We start from the raw sequence: 5,732 nt of genomic DNA on the forward strand, positions 1-5,732 counted from the left end.
TTAATTATAATAAAATTATAAAATTATTTATATCTAATTTTATAATTATAATAATATCAATAATAATAATTTTATTACTTTTTATTATCATAACAAAGTAAATACAAGATTTTTAGTAGTTTATATAAAAATTTTGAGATTACTCTTTTGGTTTTTATTTTTGTTCAAAAATATCAAGTTGGTTTTTCAAATTTTGTAAGTTTCAATTTGGCTCCAATTTTGTTAAATTTCTTAAATCAGATCAATATTTTTTTATAAAATTGAAGTTATACATAATGATGATTTGCTTTTTTAATATAATTAACATAATTCTAGTGTCAATTTTGATGAATTTTTCTTTTCAAGATAAGATACTCTCAAATCCAAGATATATCAAGTCTTAAGACTAATGTTATATAAAACTGAAACGATGTCGTCAAGACGATACTACCTCGTCACGAATATCTAGGTCATAACAAAAATATGCACTTGGGTCCTGTTGACATCCCAAAACAAGATTAATATGATTAGGGTTAGGATGGTAAAGTTGGATTTTATAACTTAAGGGGTGCAGGAAGTTGTAGCCATTAAAAATCTTGTCTCAGTTTTGGAGAAGGCCAATTTAGACCATTTTCAGTTTTGGGTCCAATTGCAATTTAATCTAGCCGTACAGTGCATTTGACCCATTTATTTCTGTGTTTAGATTTACTTAAGATAATTTGTAACAGTTTGGTGCATAAGTTGTTACAATAAAACTTTTGATGATAACAATTTTTTTTCAATTTGGATTTGTCTGTATGGAGAGAGATTTAGGCCCAATCACATTGCCCAGTTGTGAAAGTGGCATTTTACGATGTACATTCCGCTTTTAGAATCACTATCTACAGGGCTTCTTTTAAATGGGCCCAGTTCATTGGGTTTGGAAGGCCTTTTCAGATTAATTAAGGGGTTTCTCCGTACATTTCCAAGTCTTTTTTCTGCACCTCCAAAAATTCCTATTTTGCCCTTTAAAAAAAAGTAAAAGAAAAGAAACAACTTTTGTGTATTTATGTATTTATCAGAGTGCACCTCCTGCACCTCAAATTCAATCTCATTTTCCTAGTCATTTTTCTCTTTCTCCTCTATTCGCGGCTTATTAGACCTTTTTTTTTCTTTTCTATTCGTGTAGTCCTCGACATTCGCTTCATATATTTTTTTCGTTTTTCAGCAATATTGCGGATGTCGACATCCGCTTTAGAAATTTTCTACTGTGGATATCGACATCCGCAATACAATTTTTTCAACAAAATATTTTTTAATTTTTTAACATTAAACCACATTCATATTATTGAAGATAAATTCACCAAATACTATATTTGTGACGTCCCATTTTAATAGATTACACTACTAAATAAAATATCACACAGATATAATAAAGAGAAGCACTTCGATGAATATAAAACGAACGAGAAACAACTATTACAGTCATCCATAGGAGTACTTAGGAAAGAACCTGGGCACACAACTATGCCATAAACAAAAAGAGTTCTAAAGTTTAACAGTTGTGCAAAAGAGATGCTCTAGGAGCATCGAATTACAAGGCACTAGGGCCTTAGAACTTCTACGAATAACCATAACAGCTGGTCCACTAGGCTGCACCGCTACGACCATCAGGCCTACCTCCAGAAGTATTCCCATCTGCTCCCACCAATGGTGATCATCGCAAAAAGAAACATAACAGAAAACAAACACAAACATGCAAGGGTAAGCTAGTGTAATATAATACTTAACATGGCATAAGGAAATAAATGCGTAAACATTCCCAGACATACAACACAGAGGCACAATATTTATGGTATGACAATCAACGCAAGACACTATGACTCAATTATCCGGATACATATATTAAGATCGGATTCACTGGATGCCCGCACTCGTGGTGGCCTCTACTGCTCTGCAGAGCCATTGCCAATGGGTTTCACCCTACCACTCACGAGGTTAGCCTTCAAGCGTCTAAGGCCATTATCCTGCCAAAGACTAGGGCCTCCCGCTACTCTCACCACTTGGGTCAGTTTGCTATACTTGAGACTCACTGACCCTTTAGAGTTTCGGGATGCAATCCTTACTTGAATCCTTATCTTAATATATACACTACACGCCACCATAAAGTCTCCCCACGAGACTCATGGAATTACGCCTATCACATACAATTTCATGTTTCTTATACCACAACCACCACTTATACCTCATACATTCCATTTCCATACCTCAGTACCACCATCCAACATTTCGGGGAAATAATTGAATTCAAGCATACCACTTTAATTCAACACCACTCAATTACTTCATGCATATTCATGGGAACATCCAACCATCATAGAAAACAGAGAAATAATCATCCAAACTCGCGCTGGTCTCGCTTAGGCTAAAAGCCTTCGCCTGGGCGAACTCAGCTGGCTCGCCTAAGCGAGCCATTTCCGCCTGAGCGAGACGTGGGACGCTGATACAGTGGCTCCTCTGCGAGCCCTCGCCTGAGCGAGTGCCTACTCGCCTGAGCGAGAATGCGATCAGAGAACACCAAGTTCTCTTCGAGGACTCGCTTGGGCGAGTCACTCTCGCCTGAGCGAGATAGCGTGTCGCCCAAAAGTGCAGCCCCTCGCCTGGGCGAGCTGCTCGAGGCTGGGAGCACTCTGGTACTCTCGCCTAGGCGAGACTAGCTCGCTTGGGCGAAAATAGCAGCGTTCACCACTGTCAACCCACATGCAGCGGCGGAAACCGCCCAGATCCACCCCCAAACCCACATGCAAACCCATATCATTCGATAAAAACATACTAGGCACGCATACGAACTCAAAACGACCACAAACAACCCAGAAACACTTAAGACCAAAGAGTCTAGCTTCCCTTACCTGTTTTTGAGAGCAACTGAAACAACAGATTCGAACTAAGGACACCACAGCTCCTGAAGTTAGGAAAGAGCTGGAACCTGCAGATTTGGTATAGAGCGAGGTCAGGAAACTAAAACCCTAACATGACCAACGCGCACAACTGTGAGAACTGGAGAAGAAACGGGACAGAACCTCCAAGACTCGGCTTACCTGGGAAAAGGAAGGGTGTTCCTAGCTCGAAGGCAGACCAACTTTGTGCCCTAGCGGAGTCCCTTCTGATTTCTTAGAGAACTTGAGAGCAACTCTGTTTTCTGAAACAGAAGCAAGTGAGAAATGAGAAGGAGCTGTTAGGGTAGGGTGCCCTTCTGTAGGGCAGGGCCTTGGGCCTCCGAAAAGGCCAGGCCCAAACTTTATAGTACTGAAAAAAAAAAAAAAGGCTTACAATATTAATGTTTGTACATGTTATATGATATTTACTACATCAAATGGATCAAGAATAAAAACAAAAAAAAAAAAATATCAAATTTTTAAAAACAACTAAGTCTGTTGCGGATGTCGATATTTGCTTCAAAAACTTTCTATTACGGATGTCGACATTCACAATACAATTTTCCAGCAAAATATTTTTTAATTTTTTAAAATTAAATCACATTCATATTATTGAAGATAAATTCACGAAATACTATATTAATGTTTATACATGTTATAGAATATTTACCACATTAAATGGATCAAGAATAAAGCCAAAAAAGATTAAATATCAAAATTTTTAAAAAGTAAGTCTGTTGCGGATGTCGACATCCGCTTCATAAATTTTCTATTGTAGATGTCGACATTTGCAATACAATTTTTCAGTAAAATATTTTTTAATTTTTTAAAATTAAATCACATTCATATAATTGAAGATAAATTAACAAAGTATTATATTAATGTTTATACATGTTATAGAATATTTACTGCATCAAATGAATCAAGAATCAAAGCAAAATAAAAATTATATATCAAAATAAAAAAAATTTGCGGATGTGCATATCTTCAATTGAAACTATCAACACTATTGCAGATATCAACCTCCGCAAACATATAACATATGATATTTATATCGATCTCCATATCATATTTTTTTTTAGGAGAGAGAAAATTTACTCCTATTTTACTTTTTACCGTAGGGCAAACTAGAAATTAAAGAAAGTTTTGAAATATAGAAAAACACATTGGATACGCAGGCACAAATCTCCTTAATTAAAAAAGGAATTTGTACGGCGTAATCCCTATTTTTAAAAATATATGCAAAGTTTTAATTTGTACCCAGTGACAAAATCTCTTTAACATAGACAGCTTTTTATAGGAATCTAAAAATCACAATTCCTTTTAACCAAATAAAATTAGTTTTATATATTTTAAAATAAATTTTCGATACGTGTATTGTTACTTGTATTGTCTGGTATGTGACTATTTTTTTTTTTGAAAAATTAATTAAAAGATAATTTTCTGCACTTTTTCTTTGAATGTTTATGGTTGTTCACGGAGTCTAATATTTCAAAATAAAAATACGAGTAGACGTGTGATCGTGTTAGTACTTGATATATTGTTTTTCCAATAATTGAAAAATACGCTTCTTGTTTCTTTCTTTTTGGTGTTTGTACGGCTGTCCAAGTTGTTTGACATCCAATTTCGAATAATTTAAAAATATCAAACAAAAATATTTTTTTTAGAAAATTAAAGATCAACATCCAAGAACTTTGTTTCTTTTAAGAATTATGTGATTAAAACTTTGTTTCTTTTAAGAATTATGTGATTAATAATTTCTCATTATGAATAGAAATACGTAGAAGATCAATTTTGGTCAGGTTTATCTAAAAAAATAAAAATAAAATTCCAAAATCAAATTTCAAAATCATTTTCCAAATTGCTCTTCATCTAAAAGTACATAAACCTTGATTTTTCATTATGAATAGAAATAGGTAAGAATGAGGTCGATCCTTGTTGGAACCAAAATTTTAAAAAATAGTTTTGTTTATTTCGCATAGTCTTTTCTTCTTTTTTTTGAGAAAATTAAATATTTAGAAAAACTATATCCATTTTGCATATTTAATTAAAGTTATTGTTTTTGAACGAGTGTTGTAGGTTGATAACACCTCTCCCTACACAAAACCAATTTTTGGATTCAAAATCCGGTTTCACAAACCACACTTTATCTGTGGTGTTTCTATAATTTTTCAAAATAAATTATGGTAACAATTCTAAAATCTCTATTTTTAAAATTTATAATTTTTCAATTCGTCAGCTTATTGTAATTTTGGTTGTGATTCTAAACAAGCAGTTAATGCTCATCACAATATCCATTTATGATATTGATATTGCATACCCATAAGACACGATGTTGAATTTAAATTAGTTTTTAATAAATTTTAAATTAAATTCAGCCATGGAAAACAATATAATTAAAATTTTGTAAATTGGTTTCTTTAGCTAACACATATATTAAGGTAAGAGGTTAAGATTTAAAACTAAAACATTTCTACTCACTTATTTCTATTCATAGCTTCTTTGGTGAGGAAGTCTCTCTTATCATAGCTTGGAAAAACAACTTAAACTAACTCAATAACATGTTTTGCATATATATAATCATTTTCTTACACCACAAATTCATACAAAAAGAAAAAACAAATACTATAAAACCACCTTCTTTTTTTCTTTTATCTATCTTATCTTGATTTTTCTTAAAAACAAATATTCTTTGCTATGGCCTTTCTTAAACCTCAATTCTTGATTTTGGCTCTTTTGATTGAATTCAAGCATACCACTTTAATTCAACACCACTCAATTACTTCATGCATATTCATGGGAACATCCAACCATCATAGAAAACAGAGAAATAATCAT

The sequence above is a fragment of the Vigna unguiculata genome, chromosome 4 (genome assembly GCF_004118075.2).
Source record: "Vigna unguiculata cultivar IT97K-499-35 chromosome 4, ASM411807v1, whole genome shotgun sequence".
NCBI classification, from domain to species: Eukaryota; Viridiplantae; Streptophyta; class Magnoliopsida; order Fabales; family Fabaceae; genus Vigna; species Vigna unguiculata.